Source organism: Delphinapterus leucas, chromosome 5, assembly GCF_059928025.1.
Source record: "Delphinapterus leucas isolate spDelLeu-1000000601 "Yukka" chromosome 5, BTC_Dleu_Yukka2, whole genome shotgun sequence".
In the NCBI taxonomy this organism is placed as follows: domain Eukaryota; kingdom Metazoa; phylum Chordata; class Mammalia; order Artiodactyla; family Monodontidae; genus Delphinapterus; species Delphinapterus leucas.
The window spans coordinates 103,511,881-103,534,577 of NC_143133.1; the positions used below are offsets into that span (position 1 = coordinate 103,511,881).

The window sequence follows — 22,697 nt, forward strand, 5'->3', positions numbered from 1 at the left end:
CCAAATACATGAACTGCTGAAGGAATTATCCACCTCCCAAGGAAACCCTACGAGTCAGCCTTCGGATAGCTGTGAAAAATTAAGGTTGGAGACTTAAATGTAAATATGAATGTAAACAGATATTTTACTCAAGAATACAATGAGGCTATTCACCCAGGATATTTTCATTCAAAAAAGAAAAGCACTTGGTAAATGGGAAGAGAAAGGCATTTTTTTCTTTTAACTTTTACCTAATTACAAACTTCTAGAACAGTTGCAAAAATATGAATTCCCTATATTTTTCACCCAGATTTTCCAAATCTTGCTTTATCCTTTCTTTTTCTTTCTTTCTGTGCACACACACACATACACACACACATTCATAAACAAATATGTACTATTTTTTTCTGAATTGTTTGAGAATAAGCTGTAAGTATGATGCCCCTTTACCCCTAAATCCTTCAATGTGTTTCCTAAAAGTAAAGACATTCTCTTATATATCACAGTATAATTATCAAAATCAGAAAATTCACATTGCTACAATTATCTAAACTACAGATTTATTCAGAATTTGCCAATTGCCCCAGTAAAGTCTGTTACAGTGAAATAAAGTTCCAAATCATACATTGCAGTCAACTCATGTTTGGTTGTCTTCTTTAATCTAGAACAACTCCTCAGTCTCTTTCCTTCTCGACACTGACATTTTTAAGGAATACAGGCCTGCTATATCCACCAAATTGTATTTGATGTTTCCTCATGATTAGATTCAGGTTCTGCATTTATGGCAGGAATGCACAAGAGCGATGATGTTTCCCTTCTCATATCAGTATGCATGTGATGTTGATCTGTCCCATTATTAGTGAGAATGAAAAAAGAAGTGCCTGACATCTGGGATCTGAGGATGCCACCAGCTAGGCCTTGGTGTTGCTAGGAGCTGGGCTGGCACTCATAGCTGGGCCTTGGTGTTCTATCGCACATAAACTATTTCTCGGAATGTCAATATTAGTCAAGGCCACTCTGTGACATTGTGACAAGACCCTTCCATTATCATGCCTGAACACAGACAAAATAATGAATATTGTCATCATTATACAAATGGCCAAACATCCCTCTATCCTAGCTGATATGTGCACCTGTGATTTCTTTATCAATTATAGCTCTAGTTTCAGTCTAGTCTTCCTTCCTCCTGTATAAGATTTAATGAGATATCTGAGACAGAATTACCCACGCTTCCTGACAGCTTCAAATCCCCAGGCACTTCCTTAACCCTTCTCCCAAGGGTTGACTTAACAAGCCCACATCCTGAGTCCTTATTCACACCCTCTTACTGAGAGGCCCCAGGGTTTCCCACCCGTGCATTTGCCCTCACTGCTTGTTCAATTACAGGAGTGTTCCTGGCAGTCTTAGGCTGCAAGGCACTGACATTAGTGATGATAACTTTGATCAAATGGTTAAAGGATGTCTGCCTGGTTTATCCATTGTAAGTTATTATTTTCCTTTTATAATTAACATGTATCTTATAGGGGGATAGTTTGAGACTATGTATTATCCTGGTAATAATATCCAACTTTCTTTCATAGTTTTTGCATCCACTGATGATTCTTGCCTGAATCAATTATCACTAAGGTGTTTGCCTGTGAAATCATGATTTATAATGTTATCCAACTCAGGCTTGGCTGCTTGCCACTTGAGAGATGAATGTCGGTTGGGAAGGAAATGTTACTTTATTCAGCAAGCAAGCTGGGGAGAAGGTGGAGGCATGTCCACCAACTCCAAATATTCTACTTGAACGTGAAAGTTTTTAAAGGGAGAATCATTTGGGGAAGGGGTCAGAGCTGTTATCTTCCACTGTGTGCAGACTTTCTTTGATTGGTTGGTGGTAACAGGGCAGTGCTTCAGGAATCTTGTGCCCAGCCTGAAGTTACCATCCTCCATCTGGATGGGGGCCTTAGTTCTTACAGAAGAACTCAAAGATTTTGTTATGTATATTCCTTGAGGAGGAACCAGGACCCTGCCCCAAAGCTGCACTATTGTTTCCTGACTCTCCTCCTTTGTTTCTGCATCCCCTCCCTTCCCTGATAAGCAACTGTTTGAATCTGCCCTTTGGAACTCAGGGTAGGTCAAGGAGGTTGAATGAAGCCTGTTTCCTACAAACAAGAAACAGAAGACACAAAAAGGATTTGTACCTGGGAGAGCCCCACAGGATCCTGCTCTGTTTCAGTAAGAAATATATATTTGGTCTTCCTCCCCATTTCGGGCACAAAGCTTCTAATACACTTGGAATTTCTTAAGAAGTGCTGAGAGGGATAAAGGTGTCTTTTGTTATGTTAATAAGGTGACTTTTGGAATGTTCCTAGATCACCTAAGGATGGGGGTTGTTCACTAAAGGAAATAACCACATGATTAGAGTTGAAACTTTCAGTCTCATCTCCCTGACCTTCAGGGATTGGAGAGGGGTTGGTTGGACATGGAATCAACTGCTAAATGGCCAATGATTTAATCAACATGCCTATGTAATGAAGCCTCCTTAAAAACTCAAAAGGACAGGGCTCAAGAGAGCTTCCAGGTTGGTGAACACATGGAGATGTGGGGAGAACGGACACCTGGAAAGGGCAGGGAAGCTCTGTGACCCTTCCCCTATGTATCTTGCTGTTCCCAAGTTGTATCCTTTTATAATAAATCAGTAATCTAGTGAGTAAATGGGTTTCCTGAGTTCTGTGAGCTGCACTAACAAATTAATTGAACTCAGTGAGGGGGTTGTGGGAGCCTTTGATTTATAGCCAGTTGGTCAGAAGCACAGGTGAAAATCTGGGCTTGTGACTGGAGTCTGAAGGGGTGGGGGGGATAGTGTCGGAACTAAGTCAAACTGTAGGACACTCAGTTGTCCAGAGAATTGGTGGTGGTGTGGGAACACCCTCCCAAGTTGAAATTGGGTCCAGGAACCCAAAATATTGTCGAATAGTAATATTACTATTTTCATCATTCTTTCTACAGTAAGGAGTTAGATTTCTATCATAAGGAAAGGCTTTCCATTCTCCCTTACATATTAATGTTGTTTTCACCTTCATTGTATTTTTATTTTATTCAATGGATTACAATCCATAAACATTTGATTTATTTTGATGGTCAAATTATTGCAAGTTTGTCTTGTGAGAGCTCCTTCATAATGGCCCGGGTCTTCTTTTGCTTTGTCTCTGTCATTCTTTGAGCATTTCTCTACTTTCTGCCACCACAAGATGTTCCAAGCTCGTCTTTTTCTTCCCCATCCCAGTCCTACAATCACCATTTCTCACAGCCCTTGTTCTACTTCTGGGTAGAATAATATTTAGAAATAAAAATTTGGACGCTTGGTATGTTCATTGCTACTGGAGTGTCACTGCTTCTAGACCCTCTTGGCCCACAGAAAAAGGAAATAGCTGTATATACATACACGTACATGTATACACAATATATGTATATACACATACGTACATAGGTACATGCACACATATGTTGTACTCTACATCGATTTCCTTTCTCTTTATATATTAAAAACCATGAGTTTATCCTGATACCTCCAATCTAATCCTGCAGAGGTCCTTCTAGATTCAGACTGCATTTTAAGTACACTCAAGCATCATGAATAAGAGTACAGAGCATGCCCTCAACAATGGCAGCTGTAATCAAGGAGGCATTTACAGGATAAGGATGCTATGGTCCTTATGGACAAGAATGTCCAGTGCTGTGTTTAGCAATCCCTCTGCCTAAAGCCCTGATGAGAGTCAAGTGATAGTTTCTTCCAGCTACTGCCCTACAGTTATTCGTTAGTCTTCCCAAGTCTCAGCAATGGTAATGGTGGCCTTCATATCAGCAACGGGCTTCCATCAATCCTAAATTGATTTTTTCCCACTGTTTCATTGACAATTAGTTTGAAGAAGGCTTAGCCCATGGTAAAACTTGCATTTTAACATATACAAAATTCCTTCCAGTTTCTTTACTACAGTTTCAGCACCAGCACTAGCATACTGCTATCAGCCTTAAAATTGAAAACTGTTTACCAGGACAAAAAGTGGGTGGTAGAAAAAAAGAAGTCTACACATAAAGCATATCTTTTGTTAATTGTGAGGCTGGTATCAGGATGAATTATTTTTCCTCTGAAATTTTTGCCTTCAAGCTTTTGATCATGGACTAAACCAGGTACCATGAAGTATATGCTGAAGTCAGAATATCTCAAGAGACAGTTCATGAGAGTGTTCCAGGGAAGATTTATTAATGACCACAAGACAAAGTAACATTGTATCTTCTGTCCAGTGTTCATTGCACTTACAGCATGGGGAAAATATATATGTACACACACCAGGTGGAATGTGGGCTTAATGAGGAGATTGAAAATTATATGAGAACTGTTATTAATCATACTTCTATAATTACTAAAATTATATTCTCAAAAAAGTCTGCTAGTGAATTTCAGGCGATACAGAATTCTCCCCAGACTTTTTTCATTCATTTCTTGATTTACTGGACCAATATTTCTATGCAGGATATATACTAGTCTTCCATAACAATCCAGGGCAGCGTGTGACAAGAGAATAACATAAGGTCCTTTATGAGCTCAAAGAAGGTTGAAATGTTGGCCAAAATTGATTCATATTATACAAAGCTGAATCATTTTAAGCACATCAGTGCTAGATCAGGGCAAAGCCCCAAATCCACATGTGCCACACAAGCCATCATGCTTTATAAGCATCAATGTCCAACTAATGCAAGAGAGGTGCACCTAGTTACAGAGAGGGAAACTGTGAACGAGATCAACAATTTATCTGCAAAAACAGATAATCATACTTCAGATAACTAAGAATCAAGATACTAACCTTAATATTTTAAAACTGTAAAAATATTTTACCAGAGACTTGAAAAACATAAATTCCAGAATCTTGTTCAAACTAGCACCAAACTAAGCTCATGATACCCACATTATTAAATTTTGGATCACTTTAAACATATCAGTGCTAGATCAAGGCAAAGCCTCAAACCCGTATGTATTGCACATCCTGTTACCTTGGAAGCATCAATGTCCAACTCTGCAAAAAGAAATACTGCAGAGGAGAATGTCTGTCACCTGGCTGCAGAGAGGGAGACTATGGGGGCACTTCTCTGGTGAGGTAAGGGGTTGGAGCACAGGGGTCAGGAGCACAGACTGGGGAACTAGACTGCCTGGGTTTGAATCCTGGCTCAACTACTGTGATCTTTGGTAAACTGTTTCATCACTGTACTTCCCGCCCAGTATCATAAGAAGGTTGTGAGGAGGAATAAGTGAATTACTAAGCACTGAAAAAACCCTGATAGACTTTCACTAAATAATTAATACCTGTCAATATGTGTTTATGAGGTCCTTCTACATGCAGGACATTGTGCTGGGGTTTACATGCTACTTCCTGCAAGGATCTTTAATACGGTCAATATAAAATTACCTGTTAAGCTTTAAAAAAACTGTGATTCAGAGACCATTTTATTTGTCAACCAGCTTATGTCTTGTGTATTCACTTCCACTTATCTAATCAGTAGTAAGTTGGGAACACATACTGATGCTGTATGAAGTGCTGCTACTATTGAAATGGAGGAGGACCCTCTGGGGCCTCTGGGTACCAATCCTTTCCACGTTCCCATTTCCCATTTGTAGGAAATAGGTTTCATTCAGCCTCCTTGACCTTCCCTGAGTTCTAAAGGGCAGGTTCAAACAGTTGCTAATCAGGGAAGGGAGGGGATGCAAAGACAAAGGAGGAGCAGCTGAGAAACAACAGTGCAGCCCTGGGGCAGGGTCCTGGTTCCTCCACAAGGAATATACATAACAATATATTCCAGTTCTTCAGCAGAGGCTAAGGCCCTCACCCAGGTGGAGGATGGTGACTTCAGGCTGAGCACAAGATTCCGGGAGCACTGCCCTGTGTTCACACCAACCAATCAGAAGAAAGTCACACACCCTGCAGCCCTCACCCCGAAGTTTGCCTATTAAAATCTTCTCCCTGAAAACCACCTTGGAGTTCAGTGTTTTGGAGCACAAGCAACCCATTCTCCTTGCTCGGCCCTGCAGTAAACCTTTCTCTGCTCCAAACGCCAATGTTTCCATTTGTTTGGCCTCACCGTGCATCAGGCACACAAACTTGGGTTTGCTAACACCCAAGTTTGTGGGTGTTAGCGACATCTCTTGGGTCACACCCAAGAGATGTGAGGTCAACTCCACCTTAGAGGGTCTTAAGTGGTAGAGTAGATAGGACTTACACAGCAAATGATTACAAAAAGGTGGCATGTATCAAGTGATAGAAAATACATTTGTATGGGTAAAAATACACAAATGAACAGTTATTATCAGGGTCATTCTTTTTCAGTTCAGCATGATTGACTCAATTATTTTCTCTTGGATTGCTGTTTCAATTTCATATTGCTACTCAAGGCTTAATGTTTAAATGGACCACTCCAGTTCCAAAAGTTCTATTTCTCTGTGAGTTTGTTTTGTTTTAAATTCATAAAGAGTTTCAAAGTAACTTGAATGCTGGGTCCATATGTTAATTTTTTGTGTGTCCCTAGTTCATTTTGTACAGTACATTATATATGGGTGCTAAATGTATATATATATATATTTTTTTTTAATTTAATAAATATATATGGAAACCCAAAAAAGGCTAATCACACACTAAAGTGTGAATTAGACAAGTCTCTTTTCAATTTAAACAATGATGCTGAAAACTTGGTCTCTGTGTACCAGTGCCAAATTGTATTTTGGAGACAGAGTTTTGGGTGAAGTAGAAAAGAACAGCTTTACTGTTTTGCCAGGCAAAGGGGGACACAGTGGGCTAATGCCCTCAAAACTGTGTGTCCCCACCTGGGAGGGTTTGGTGAGGAGTTTTATAGCAGTGGTTCAAGGGCGGGGTTGCTGATAAGGATCAGGGTGTGTGCAGGTCCTGCGTTCCTTTAATCTGACCTCAGGTGGTCTCCTGATGAGTTTCTGTGAGACTCAAGGTTATCAAACTGTGACCTCCTCTCTGGAATGAAGAATGCTTCATCAAGTAGTTAACATCTTCCACTAGTTGGGGGTTTTATTCTGCAGAAGAGCTCAAAGATACTGTTATGTGTATCCCTTGAGGCAGAACCAGGATCCTGTCCCAAGGCTGCCCTATTGTTTCTTGACTGATCCTCCATTGTTTCTACATCCCTACCCTTCCCTGATTAGCAACTGTTTGAACCTGCCCTTTGAAGCTCAGGTAAGGTCATGGAGGAGTCTATTTCCTACAAACAAGAATGGGGGCACACGGAAAGGCTTCCATGCCCAGGAGCCCCACAGGGTCCTGCTGGTTTCAATAGTATATAGATTATTAAATTCAGTTTGTATTTCTACAACTGGAGGATGAAATAGACAACTGGTAGAAAGAATGAAGAGAGCAATAGAGTGAAGAAAGATTTATAGAATAGATTTTATAAAAAGCAAGGAAATTCATGTTATTTAGCCGTGAGAAAATAATCTAATGAGTTAGTGTCAGCCAGCAGGGTTTGCCTGCTGATCATTTCCACAGAAAGAAGGATACAGGTGATTTGCTGTAAAGTGCATCCAGAATTATTTAAGTTAGAGATCAGAAAAATGGAAAGCATTGCAAAGTAGTGCTACTCAAGCAGTGGTCTGTGGGCAGGCAGCCCCTGCATAGCCTGGAAGCTATTAGAATTGCATGTTCCAATCCTTGCCCCAGACCTACAGAATCAGGATGGGGGTGGGGCATGGGCAGGGCCAGCAATCTGTTTTAACAAGCCCCTAGACGATTCTGTGACACTGATGCGAGCTCAAGTCTCTTAAGTTCTTCACTAGGAAGGGTGTGTACTTTAAATACTCAGAGAAGGTGGGCTTTTATTCCCCCGGAGATTGCTAACCTGAAAGCAATCTGACCAACTGAGGGGTCTCTCGGGTCCCACACCTCCACCCCAGAGCTGTGCCTGTCACTGTGAGCGCTGCTCACCAAGCCCTTCAGACTTCTCTGCCTCCCCCGACCCAACCCCCCCAGCCCCCCAACGTGACACAAGCAAGCTCGCCAGCACCCAGCACTCACCCTGAAAGCTCACTGCCCAGGAAAGGGTTTGGGGAAAAGCGAACATACTGAAAAAAATGTGATAGGAGGGAAAAACGGCAAGAAGATAAAGTGGTGACCCAAATAGAGAAATAGCTCAGAAAAATGTCAGAATAAGAAATAAGTATGGGGCTTCCCTGGTGGTGCAGTGGTTAAGAATCCGCCTGCCAATGCAGGAGACACGGGTTCGAGCCCTGGAACTGGAAGATCCCACATGCCACGGGGCAACTAAGCCCATGTGCCACAACTACTGAGCCTGCGCTCTAGAGCCCGGGAGGCACAGCTACTGAGCCCAAGAGCCACCACTTCTGAGCCCGCGCGCCTAGAGCCCGTGCTCCGCAACAAGAGAAGCCACCGCAATGAGAAGCCCACATACCGCAACAAAGAGGAGCCCCCACTCACCGCAACTAGAGAAAGCCCATGCGCAGCAACGAAGAGCCGACGCGGCCAAAAATAAATAAATAAAATAAATAAATTTATTTAAAAAAAAAAGAAAGAAGTATGAACATGAGAACATAGGAAGCAAGAGAGGAGATTTTACATCAAGTCAGGGTTGGTTTCAATAAGGGGGAAAAGGAGAAGGAGGTGGGGAATTTGTGAGAGAGTCGCTGCCAGGGTGACAGGAGTCAGCCTGTGGAAGCGCAGGTGCTTGGTAAATGGTGGACACTGTCAAGGGCTAGTCATGACTGTGACTGCGGCGAAGAGAAACAAGGTGGATGAGCAAGAGGTAAGAAACCACATGAGCTAACCGCGTTTCGGGGGGATAGAGGGCAGCCTGTTGTGAAGTACGGTGATGAACCAGATGACCTCTGCAGTTTCTCACAATTAACGGTCATTATAGGACTGGTATGTTATACAGCATGTACACACACACACACACACACACACACACACTTACTATAGTGTGTATATATAATTAGCTAGAAATACCTGTGGTACTTATTACTTTTTTTTTTTGCAAATTGAATAGGTACTTCTATTGGCATGTCTAGGCCATTTGCTTCAAAAAATCCTCTTTAAGTTACATGAGGATAATTTTAAAAATAAATATTTATAGAATAGCGTTGCTACTAACAAATTCTTTAAAATTTTTGTCTTAAAATGTAACATACTTTAAATTTGACAAAAGCTCATAAAAATAGAAAAATCCTCTGTTTTGGCTTGACCCAGCATACCTAAACACAATGGGGTGCCTTCGTAGTTACTTCCTTTAATGTGCTGAGCTTGGTTTCAGTATTCATTAGAAATCAGACTTCCAGGTCAATTTCCTGTTAGTTTTGGCTAAATTATTACTGGTGAGTTATATGGAAAAATAGAATATATCAACTGATTATAGGTACTTTCTGGAAAGTATTAAATAAAAACACAAGAAAGAAAATGTCTCTGCACAGAATTAGAATAACAATAACATGATCAGACTGAATCTCAGAACATAGCAGTGAAAGTCAGCTCTCTCACTGACCAGTGTTAGTAATAATTGGCACCATATGGGTTTGCTCAAAGCAACTAGAAACAATTTACTTCTTCTTAGTGAAGTTACCAGATGGCCCCACGGAAAGTATACAGTATTTCTCCAATTTTATTTATACAAAAAATTAAAATCTTAAATTTAAATATATTGCAACTTTCACAATTTCATCATGATTGAGCACACCTAGGAAATGATGTGACACAAAGAAAATCCCAGCCCTTTAGAAATCAAGCTAAACATTAAGTTATTCAAATATATTCAAAGAGATGTTTTGTGTGGTATGTCCAAATTACTCTACTATGGTGAGTTTATTAGGAAGAATGACAAACAAAGTCTTTTGTTCTCAGGAAAATTTCAGCACTGCATGTGTGTGTGTGTGTGTGTGTGTGTGTGTGTGTGTTTCTGTGTGGTGAGGGAGGTGGGTGGGTTGTGGTATTGCTGGCCAGAAGGAAAGCCATGTGGTAGCCACATGCTTGCCTAGGTAACAAAATCAGAAATGGCTTTTCTAGCTCTACACATTTCCCAGAATTTGGTTCTTCAAAGTATAGATTCCAAGATTATCCAAATGCCAATAATGGCCATACTATTTTTAAATTATTGTATTCTGGACTAATATTTAAATTCAACACCCCATGCTGTTGGTGCTCTTTAGCCCAACTGCCGACCTGATTAGGGAAAGTTGTTAATAAACACAAAGTTGGAATTACACAGGGTAATTATTTTTTCAGTCCCTAGTGCAAATGGCTCTAATCTCAGGACCTCTTACAAATAAGAAAGGGGGCAGTGTGAGAGTGTGGGGATGAACCAGTAGAAACCTTATCAACATCCTTAGAGATCAATGACTATTGATGTGCTTAAATATTTAAGGTAAAGAGTGGGTGGGTTTAGGTGACTCCGACTTCAGGACACAGTGTGTTTTAGTAAACTGTCTCTTGCAGAAACCCCCATGTGGGCATAAATCCACACACACAAGATTAAACTTCATTTAATGCTGAATATTTAAGAAACTATTACATTCTTAGGGAATGTACTTTATTATAATACAGAATAGTCACTGAAACAAACTGAAGAACAATAGAATGTATAAGGCTTGCTTTTTCTGACAGAATACCTCCATTATGATGCAAACTAATCTCCCTGGAGACAGAAGTGTTTTTCTTTAAAGGCAGAAACCTAAAAAATTTAGAAACATGAAAAATGTACATTTTCCTAAAATGCTTTTATTTTATTACATAACTATTCATAAATGACATTCACAATGTGTGTGGAAAAAACAGTTGAATGAATCTTTCCACCTACATAAAAATAAATCTTAAAAAGTAAACCTTTAGGAACTAAAACATCTTAACATATTCCTTATAATTCCCTTCCACAAATTAAAGTTTCTAACCTTTCCTCCAATAACTTTACTTTCCATTTTCAAAAATTCATTCCCCAAATGATACAATTTAATAATTCAAAGTATTTTAAAATACCCCCAAAAAAACTGTCAAAAAAGAAGTACATTTAATAATTTCCTTCCTAAAGATATTTTCTTATTGAAAAAGATATTTTCTCTTCACTACTAAATTGATAACTAAAAATCGATGAAAAAGTGATCACAAATATTTATAGATCATCTACTATGTGCTTGGTGCCCAGAAGGAAAGAATGTAAGGACAGGGTAGAGGAAGATCAAAACATACTCCCAATCCTTCAAGAAGGTGATGATCCAACAATTTTACTACAAGATGGACAGGCAAGTAAAACAAAGCAGAAAGCGATTAAACAGTAAAAGGTGCAGATTACTTCTGTCTGGGACAATTAAGGACCATTCACAGGGGAAGGATCATTTGGGCTAGGGTTTATAAGGATAGATATCTGTATTTGGCTGTGAGAAGATGGATGGAAAAGGGCAGGTTGTTAGAAACGGTGAGATCCAAGACACGGAGCTGGGAAAACCCCAGTTACACTTTGGGGAAGATAAAGTCCAGGCTCTGTAGTGTGGCAAAGAGGCCCTCCATGTCCCGACCAAGGCCCCCATCCTCAGCCTCATCTGTTTCTATATCCTACATGCAAATTCCCTCTCTACTCCCTGAACTTGGAATGCCTTTCTCTCATTTCCTCCTCCTACCCAAGCTACCTCCTTTCTTCCATCTCAGCAAACTGACACTTACTTGTTCTTCAAGACTCAATCAAGTATCTCTCACTTTTGCTTCCACCTGCTTCCAAGCCCTTTACCCCCATACACACGAGGCTGGGATCAGTTGCCAATTTATCCTCTGGGCTCCCCCAGTCCCATGTGGCCCTCATCACTTAGTAACGGAATTGACTGTTCATTGTCTGTCTCCCTCCCTGGAGCTTGTTCACTGTTGTCTTCCCAGTCTTATCACAGTGCCTGACACACAGTAGGTACACAATAAACATTTACTGGTTATTGAATGAATGGCAGAAATGACCTAGGTTGACTGAAATGTAGGGTGAATGATAAAAGAAATAAACTAAAAGAGATAGATTAGAGAAAATCATAAAAAGCAAGAACGCTATGTGTGGTAGTCAGTGTTGTTTGCCAAATATTTCCAGTTTCACCCCCTTTCAGGCATATAATTGCACTTCCTGTCCCTCTTATGTTGGGATGGGATCATGTGACTAGTTTTGGCCACTAAGTTAAGCAGAAATGACACGTGTCATTTCCTGGTCCAAGTATTTAATTGCCAGTACAAGACACTCTTCCCTTTGGCAAGAGTCCATCAGCAAGTCCCTGAGCCACTAAAGATGAGCAGTGTCTCCCTGCTGACATGTGATGGACACACAACATGAGGAAAAATAAACATTTGCTGTTTTAACCCACTGAGATTTGTGAACTGTTTGCTAATGCAGCATTGTCTAATTTATTCTGTCCATTGCATCATGCTACAGAATCGGATGTTTGGAAAGTTTATGAGGTAAATCACTGGGAGCCATTAAGAATTACCAGTTTTTTTTGGGGGGGGGAGTGTTGGTGCAGTAAACAAGAGAATAATGTATCAGAGATGGATTTCATGAAAACTAGTTTAACCATTCTTTTTAATAATAGATTTGGAAAAAAAGATGAGCTGAAGTCAAGGAAAGCAATTAGGATGCTATTTTGGTAGTTTGGGCCTATATTTTCCAAACTTACACTCTATGGAACTCTCCTTCAGGAGATGTAAATTGATGTAACATCAGAAAGATGCTTCCATGGTAAAATAAATCTGCAAAACTCTATATAATAAATTATATTGCTTTTTAAAGATACAATATATTTTAGCCAATTAAAGGTTCAGAGAGGCTGTTAAGTAAAAGGGGGTTCTTAACTTATTCTGATCCCTCCTAAACTCATTTGCTCCTGTTGAGCTAGTTATTTGTGTGTTTGTTTATTTAGCGTACCCTCTATCAAACCCTGACAGACTATTTGATCGCAGACTGGAAAATACTGGTCTAAGTGGAAGCACACTGGTCTAAGTGGAAGCATGATGACAGTGAAAAAATGTATTAAAAAATTAAAAAAAAATAAAATCTTTGAGGGAGACTTATCAGACTTGGTGACTCATTGGATTTGATGACCATAGAAGGATCAAAAAGATTGAGGTTTTCACCTTGGCTTCCTAGGAAAATAGTAGTATCATTGACATTGGTAGGAAAGAAAATAGCACAAGCTGGCTTGGAAGAAGAGGAGACAAATTCATTCAAAAAATATCTGTGTGGTACCTACAATGTGCCAAGCGCTGTGCTAGGCATTGGACCACAGATATGAAGTACATAATCTATTTTTTAAAAGAACTTTAAGTATTCACTCACTCATCAATTTCTTTCCTATCAAATAACATTTTTAAAACACTAGATACTAGAGCAAAAATTAAATAAGAAACCATCCTTGTCTTCAAGGAGTCCTTAGACTGATAGTGGAGACAGTCACCTATAAAAATAATCACCAAACTTAAGGTGCTATAAAAGAAACACACTAGAATGTTTTAGATTTTATTTTGTTAAATTTAAGGAGTGATAATGAACAATTGGACGGAATTATCTGTCAGGTAGCTGGCAGCCTAGCCTAGAGTTCAAGAGAGGGAGTTATGGTTAGTTATATGTGTAGGTTTCAGGATCCTTCACCTAGTTGAGAAGAAGGCTAAGGACAGTGAGTGCAGCCAACACCTGTATCCAGTGTATGGAAAAAGGATGAGGAAAAGGAGCCCTGAAGATGGAACAGCCAGAATCCTGCCCATGTACAGAGAGGGAAATACCAAAATGGAGCTCAGGAAAATGAAGATGCTCGTATGGTGTGGTTGGCCCTAGTCTTCTTGGGAACATCGAGAAGCAACTGAAGCAACGGGAGGAGGAATGATCTTTAGTCAGGGGTTTATCAAGGATGCAGTTTTTCAGAGAAATGCAAGGAATTTGAAGAGTGAGTGGTCTGGCAACTGATCATTTAGGTAACCTTCAAGAGAGCAGAACTGGGGAGTGGAAACCAGATTTTGAGGGTTTTGGGAGCCAGTAGATGATAAAGAAATGAAATGGAATGTTAATTTGAGGGGGTAAGTAGCAGGTTTAAGAGTTTTTGGTTTTGCTTTTATTTGACATTTGGGATAGGAAAACTCAAGCACTTTTCTAAGGGGAAGAAGGGACTGGCAAGGCATTGAAGATGCAAGAGACAGAACTGGGATAGCATGGGGTGGGGTGGGACCAACACCTTGGGTGGAGCTGTTGCCATCCTTGGAAAGATTTCTTTCTCTGAGAGGGCAGGCAGGAGAACAGGGTGGGTACAGATGGAGAATAGTAAGGGGAAGAGGGGGGGAATTTGACTAAGTTTTGTTGAATAATATGAAAAGTCTGAGCAAACAAGAATGTGAAATTATGGCAGTAACTAAGTGGTTCTGAGAACAGGAAAAGTTTGGGATAGTTACTAGTGGGCATGCGGCTGGGAGTCAACCAGAGATCTCTACAAGTATTGTCAACCATGGGTGTGCTGTGGGAATTCTATGTGAGGTAACTCTTGGTTTTGCAGGACTGTCTTGTGTATTACAGAAAGTTTAGCATCACTGGCTCCTGTCCACTCAATGTCAGGATTGTTCACCTGTCATTGTGATAACTGAAAAAACTCCCATTAATTTCTTAATGCCCTGTGTTGAGAATCCCTTATCTGACATTAGGTGGCCTGACACTACAGGAGAATCAAATCACACTGGATACAGCCTTCCCCAGTAACACTTAGAAACCTAATATCAGCGTTCAGTAGTTTGTTTTTTTTTTTTAATGTGCTTGGAATTCTTTTTTTTTTTTAATTTTTTAATTTAAATTTCATTTTTTAAATTTTTGGCTGCGTTGGGTCTTCGTTGCTGTGTGCGGGCCTTCTCTGTTTGCAGCGAGTGGGGGCTACTCTTCGTTGCGGTGTACGGGCTTCTCATTGTGGTGGCTTCTCTTGTTGCAGAGCATGGGCTCTAGGCGCGCGGGCTTCAGTAGTTGTGGCACACGGGCTCAGTAGTTGTGGCTTGCGGGCTCTAGAGCGCAGGCTCAGTAGTTGTGGCACATGGGTTTAGTTGCTCCGCGGCATGTAGTATCTTCCCGGACCAGGGCTCGAACCCTTGTCCTCTGCATTGGCAGGCGGATTCTTAACCACTGCGCCACCAGAGAAGCCCAGAGTTCAGTAGGTTTAAAAGCTTTGATAAGGAGACAGTAGCAGAGTTACTCCTAGATTTTTTTCCAAGTTGCACGGGAGATTAATTATTGCCAATTCAGAAACATTTTTATAGACAACGTATGTCTAAGCCCTGATTCAAATCCTGGATTTAGAAGCCTGGCCCTTGGCCCCAGATGTGGGGGTGGGGAGCGATCACAGTAATAAAAGTCCCACAAAGGAGGCTTAAAGGAAATCCGAGGACTCAGCCTGGAAGAGGGCCCCTGCTGAGGCTTCCCACACAAACCCAGCTCAGGGTTTGGGGGTGAAAATATAGCTGCTGATTTGCCCCAATAAACATGTCCTGGAAATAGACATAGTAGCAGAGCCACCTATGGAAGGCTTGACCTTGCCCAGGCAGAGGAAACGTCTAAGTTTAACAGAGCTCACTGAAACAACTTAGAGGAACTGATACTTAGTACTAGCTCAGGGCTAGACCTCAGCTTCTGCTTATCTGGCTGTCTTATGTTCCTTAAGAAATTCTTGGTAGGCCTCCTAACTCATCCGATCATGACCTCAGCCTTCCTGAGCCTGTCCTGTTTGGCTAAGACAATAGGTTTCAACCTGCGAACAGCTTCGCCCTGTTTTGACCCGGTTTACTGGGCCATGGTCCTCTACTGAGACTTGCCCCAGTGATTCTTCAATCCCAGCCCATTTCAAACTCTCTTCCCACTCAAAACACTGATGGTGACCTGTCTGATTTTGGTTCTTGTCTGTCTTCCCAAAACTCTTGCATAAACTGCCTTCTAATTTTGTTTATCAAACTCCAGCAGCACTTTTCAGCCCCAAGAGCTAATGATCTGACATTTTCAGACATCTAATATAAGGCAGAGCACTTCATAAAACCCACCTAGAGTGTGAAGGAGTGCCAACTAGCTTTATTTTGGGGTGAAGCAGTGCCAAAAATAATGTAGAGCCTCCCTGTTGCTTTTAGTCAGGCATAAAACACTAATGAACGAAAATAAAGAAGACTTACAATGTTTTTAAGTAGGACCACATTCCAAAATCAAAGACTACAGAAAAAGATTATTTATATAGAAGTAGTACCATCTATTATACTACCTTTAGCTTTGAATGTTCTAATCGTTGATAATAGATGGTAAATAAATTCATCTAATTATTTCATCTATTATTCATCTATTATATAGACTTCAATCCTCTAGCCTTAGATTAAACTAAGATATATGAATTTCTAAAAGTCAGCTATCAGAAAATGAAGTTAAATAATAATGAACTCATAATATGATTAAAAGAAAAAATTGTATAGTTTATATTTTCATTGCAAATATTATCTTTAAAGAAAACAACATAATCATGTCAAACAATACATATATAATTTAGAGTTTTAAAATGTATATACTATCCCATATTTTTAAAATATTTCTTATGTCTTTAAAAACTCTAATTTTAAAAAAGTTAGACTATTTACATTTCACTTAGATTGAGCAACCAAAAGAAATTTACATTTCTTTAATAAATATTCTCTGGCATATGATTCAATTATATTAAGATTCTGAAACTGAGGCAACATTTAAAGAGCCAATATACCATTTCCATCATGTTTTTCCCTAGCCCATGGCACACAGCTCTCTCCCATCTCCCAGGTTTAGTATTTGGACCACCCAGTTCAACATGTATCAAAGGGTCTCATGTTGACCTCTAGATGCTCCAAATCTTGTCAATTGAACAGGTGTAGAAAGCATGCCAATTTAGCAAGACCACCAATTCATTTTGAAGAATAAAGATCAAGTCTTCTCCTTTTTTGTTCTTCCCATAATGTGGGCAAAAGATAAAAGTCCTAGGATCAAAATAAAAGCTATTGATCTCCTAATTCAAAATCAACACCCCCACCTATTTATAAGTCCTAAATATAGATGTGGTAATTCAATCACTTAAGATGAGCCATACCTTATAACTGAATTCCCTTCAGGCAGCTCTTTATGCAGAATATGCTGGAAATAATCTTCCATGGCTTGAGCAGTTAGAAATCTTTTTAAGTACGGGTAGTAGAGAGGGTGCCGTGTTATGATGCCTATTGTATACAAAACAGCACATTCATAAGCACTTATGCTGAAGATCGATCAAGATGACTTGATAATTTGAAGTATCTTACTCTGATTCAGTGAGGATACTGTGTGTCAGGTGGGGATGGGAGAGATGGGGGGACTTGGTGGGAACACAGCGTCAAATTGTTGCCATCAGAGTGAGTCTCCTGGCGGTGAATGTCATTCTCCCTGTTTTGGCAATGTCCAGAGTTTCTCTAATTTAGGGTTGCCAGATTTAGGTATGTCTAATTTAGGGTATGGGGCATACTTATACTAAAAATTATTCATTGTTTATCTGAAATTCAGATTTTACAAGGCATTCCTTGTTTTATCTGTCAGCCATAATTATCTCAAGGGGCATTATGAAATTCTAAGAAAATTTATTTTCATTCCTTTACGTTTTGAAACTAAGCATATATCATATAAGGGGATGGAAGATAGATGCAAAATCAAATGAAGGATATTAACTTCAAAAGACTATGAGTTTTAGAGGTCAAGGACCTTGACTATCATGCTCACTGCTCTATTCCCACCCACAACTGATATTCGAGGGAATTTTTTTTTTTTGAGTAAAAATTAGCAGATATAAGTATCTCAATTTTTTTGCAGATGCAAACTCTTCTCTTTTATCATCAGGAATAAAAGGTTGGCTAATCCATTCCTTTTAGTCACCTCAACTCAAACAGCTCAAATAAACATAGCAGGTGTTGGTAAAGCTGACACACACACACACTAACTGTGGCTATAACCCAGATTGCTCGCCTGGTATAAATGGAGTGTCAATGTAGTCACTGTTTATAGGACTGAAGACACAGGCATCTTTAAAAGGAACTTGTAGATGTGCCTTCTTTACTTTACTATTTAGAGAACATTAGGGAAAGGAAGATTTAAAGGGAACTCTTGGCAAAAGGCCAACTCAAAGAAGAAATGCATTATAATACTATGAAATAGGACTGGATTTTCTGGCCAGGTGTGTTTAAAATATTTATTTTTGGTGAAAATGATTTATTATACTGAGAGCCGTGAATTATTTTAAGCACACATTTTTGTTTTATTTATTTGTTATATTAGTAAGAAAATAGCTATATAGTATTGGACAACTTAATGTAACTTAACCAGTATAGTAAACAAAAATTTTAATTGTTTGAATCCAAATGAATACTTACTAAATGACTGAAATCAATTTTAGAGATGTAAAGACTAGTTTTTATAAGCAAAACATACCTATATTCACAGAGTTGCCTTTGTCCCCACTTCTTGTATAGGCCAGATCTTCTAAGCGATAAGTCAGTGAGCCACTTGGTAGATATACCAATGGAAGAAAATTGAAGAGACATAAAAAATTAAGAGGTGGTCATATGGAATATGGCTGTTCCAATTTGGGTGTTATACAGAGCAGCTTATTTGGTCAAAATTAGATAATCTCTTTTTGGAGGAATCTTCTCTCAGTACTGTAGGTTGGATATATGTTCCTTTAGACTTCTAAGAAAGCTTAACATTTATGTGGCATAAATATGCTTTGCTTTAAAAAATCCAATTTTTATGTAAAGCCAATAATAAAATAAGAGTAGGTGCTGCAATGAACACTGGGGTGCATGTATCTTTTCAAATTATGGTTTTCTCCAGGTATACGCCCAGGAGTGGGATTGTTGGATCATATGGTAGCTCTAATTTTAGTTTTTTAAGGAACCTCCATACTGTCCTCCATAGTGGTTGTACCAATTTACATTCTCACCAAGAGTGTAGGAGGGTTCCCTTTTCTCCATACCCTCTCCAGTACTTATTGTTTGTAGATGTTTTTATGATGGCCATTCTGACTTGTGTGAGGTAATACCTCATTGTAGTTTTGATTTGCATTGCTCTAATAATTAGTGATGTTGAGCATCTTTTCATGTGCTTTTTTGGCCATCTGTATGTCTTCTTTGGAGAAATATCTGTTTAGATCTTCCACCCATTTTTGGATTGGGTTGTTTGTTTTTTTGATATTGAGCTGCATGAGCTGTTTGTGTATTTTGACCTGCTGTATAGCACAGGGAACTCTACTCAGTACTCTGTAGTGGCCTATATGGGAAAAGAATCTCAAAAAAAAAGAGTGGATATATGTATATGTATAGCTGATTCACTTTGCTGTACACCTAAAACTAACACAACATTGTAAATCAACTATACTCCAATAAAAATTTTTAAAAATCAGAAAAAATAATGAGAGTAGGTGATGATGTCAGTTGAGATATTCACAACATCCTAAATGAGTTGGACCTGCATAATTGCTAGAAAGTTAAATATCTACAGTGCCATTTAACAAATGGGAAGAAAAAATATTCAGATTTTTTCTTTTTATGATGCCAAGTAAAAATTGTCACTTGCCATCTGCCTCTACAAGGATTAGGTCACTAGCCACTGCAGTCGCTGACCTTCAACACACCCTGAAAGGAGTTCACAGTGGAGATCAGGAAGGAGGCACTCTGTGCTTTGGAAAAAACTGGCAAATAGGCTTTCAGATAGTTGATATTTTCAGAAGACTGTATGAGCCCAATTTCTTGTATCTTCTCACATCTTGAAAAAGCACTAAAATCATTAATGGAGACATCTGCTCCTCATGACTCTGCAAAATGTGTGTGTAACTGCTCATAGCCCCTTCACTAAAATCATATATAACACCGACTTTCCCCCTTCTTCTTCAGAGCACTTCCTCAGAGCTATTTGAGAGGCTGTCTCCTGGGCTGTAGTCCTCATTTTGCCCCAAATAAAACTTAACTCACAACCCTCATGTTCATTTTTTTTTTTCTGTCAACAATAATGCTTTTGTGGGAAAATAACATTTTGTTTAGACACTAAATTCACAATTCATCTTCCTGGGAGAACAAAATTTTATAGATACTCTCTAAGGTTGAAAAGCATTTAATTTAATACAGGGAACTATGCAATAAATACCAGTTCACCAAGATAAAGATAAAAAATGTGCAATACCAATAAGACCTCCTTAAAATGAATTAATAAGAAAACTAGTCCAAAAAGCGGGAAAAAAAATCGTCAATTGTAAAATACCTTTAAAGCAAATTTCATAAGCATACAAAAATCACATTTATGCCAAGAAGCACATGGACAATTACACTGTAAAAGCTTTGAATACATAGGCAGTCCTCACTTTGCACATTTCCAATATGCAAAAATTTCAGTTATCAAAATTTGGTTGATTAACATTAGTCCCCCAACAGCATGGTTCTGATTTCAGTTACCAAGATATATCGACTGGATGTAATTGCAAGGTCATTATTCAGTTCATGCACACACAAAGTGTGTGTTGCTTCCCTGTTTGTCAGTGACAAACCCACACAACATTTTACAAAAATGGATCACTGGAAGAGAGACCTGGCCAAGAAAGATGAAGGTGTACCAAAAAAAGGATAAGTGATATCAGGGGAAGTAAAATTCAGATCAGTTGTAAAGGAATTACAGAAGGAAGAGCTGACAGGAGGAATGCTGACACTGTCAACATTTGAAAGACTAGATGTGCAGGCAGAAGAAATGAGTGAAGGCAAACTTATCAACATAAAGGAAGAAAATGATTGTGATTGAAAGGATGAAGATGTCCCAGAAGAAATGATGCCTGCTGAAAGAAAATCTTCACCTTAAAGGAATTCTTAGAGATATTTCACAACAGTGAAAGCACAAGGGATAAAATGTTGGAAGCTGATCCAAACGTGGGGAGTAGCATGACAAGTCAGAGTAGACTTGTGGATTTATTTTAGTTTCCTGAAACTGAGTCTCTAAAAGGCTGAGAGCCTTCCTAAGCTCTCCCTCTCTTTCTGATTCAAATGCTTCATGACTATTTCCCATAACCACGATTGCCTTTTGTGTGCCCTTCCTACCTTCACTAGAGTGTTACCTCTCCCTCCTCGTAGGAGAGGATCATTTTTCTGAAAGTTTGCCTCTCAGAATCCAGGCTAAAATCTAGCCTTCCATTTGTGCAGACCAATTCTTGATTTATGCAACAATAACCTTTATATGTGCTTGGATCCTTTCATCCTGGAAGAGAGGAGAGATCAAGTGGAATTGTAGGCTCATCATCTTTCTCCCTGAAAAGTGGAGCCTGTTAAGTCTACTCAGTCTCTTTCATGAACTAAACCCCCAGCTCTGTCCTGCATGCTACTCCCAGGTCTCACCAGGCCCTGGCCTCAGGGAAACCACACTAGTACTTCTTGCCACAGTGTCCTACATACTTGCCATATCATCTTTATAGACCCCAAAACATACATTGGAAGAAAGAATAAGTAATGTAAAATGGAGAGAATAACTGCTTTGGCAGAAAATACCAGATAGCGAAAATGAACATACCTTTTAGGTCATCATCTATCTTGGGTAAGTTTGGTGGAGTCAATGTGTCCAGTGTAAATGTGAGATCTTCCTGAAAGGTTTCAACATGTTCTCCATTAATGTAGATATCAACCTGAAAAAAAAATTTTTTTTAAGCCAGGAAATGGGGAAAATAGATAATATGAGTAAGAAAGTCTGCACTTATTTAGTTTAATTGGAATACGAATTGGTTGGTTCTTTACTCCACCCTTGGAAGTTCTGTTTTTGAAGCTTTTACAAACTGCATGGAGCTGACTGCATTGTTGCTCCTCAGTGCAAACAGATAATGCATAACCTGCTTCCAACTTCTATTTTCTTCTGCTTCTGAGCAAGCATTCATCTCTCAGGCATGTTTGCCTCTGCTTGCTGTTGGTGAGGACAGAGTAACAATGAACTCTAGCTGGTAGTCTGGGGCAAACTAAGATGAAGAAGCACTAACAAGTATGGACCTGTCACTGACACTGGAATCAAAGACTTTGTTTCTTGAGAATTAATGACTGATGGCTGCCTCACTGGTACAGCTCCCTGGAAAAGCATTTCCAGCTTCCTTACCCTGTCTTCCAAGAATTGAATCAGGTCTGAGGCATACCTTTTCTCAAGTGCCAGAGCCTCACAATGGAGCTTTCTGTGTCAAAAGCAACGTCAGCCTTATCTTTTTATCAGAGTAGGGTGAACCTGGCTCACGCACTAATGAACAGTCAGCTCACATTGTGACAGGGAGTCTAGAGTAGCATGTCTTTTATATTGTTTTATATGGCTGCATTAGTTTATATGATTATATGAGGGTGGAGCCCTAGCTGCTTGTTCTATGAGTCCTAACGCCTAGACAGTCAGTTCCTGCAACATACAAGCTCTCAGTAATTGTCATACTAAACTTAAGAATTTTGTTTGTTTCTCAAAGCTTCCCTTGCAGTTACTCTTGATCCTCTTCATCAGCAGTCCCCAACCTTTTTGGTATCAGGGACTGGTTTCATGGAAGACAATTTTTCCATGGACGGGGTAGGGGGGACGGTTTGGGGATGATTCAAGCGTATTACATTTATTGTGCACTTTATTTCTATTATTATTGCATTGTAATACATAAT

General features: G+C 39.4%; 1 long non-coding RNA gene across 4 annotated transcripts; it reads right to left on the minus strand.

The window, feature by feature from the left end:
- Positions 1 to 10,422: 10,422 nt before the first annotated feature.
- LOC149749205 (uncharacterized) lies at positions 10,423 to 22,398 on the minus strand. Of its 4 annotated transcripts, none has more exons than XR_016393364.1 (5): positions 22,202 to 22,398; positions 21,595 to 21,706; positions 18,481 to 18,554; positions 17,120 to 17,243; positions 10,423 to 15,194 (listed from the first exon to the last, which is right to left on the minus strand). It is a non-coding gene; the product is annotated as an uncharacterized LOC149749205 (long non-coding RNA). The 4 variants fall into 4 exon arrangements; XR_016393366.1 differs by lacking the exon at positions 22,202 to 22,398 and adding an exon at positions 21,908 to 22,160; XR_016393365.1 differs by lacking the exon at positions 22,202 to 22,398 and adding an exon at positions 21,821 to 22,160.
- Positions 22,399 to 22,697: the final 299 nt, after the last annotated feature.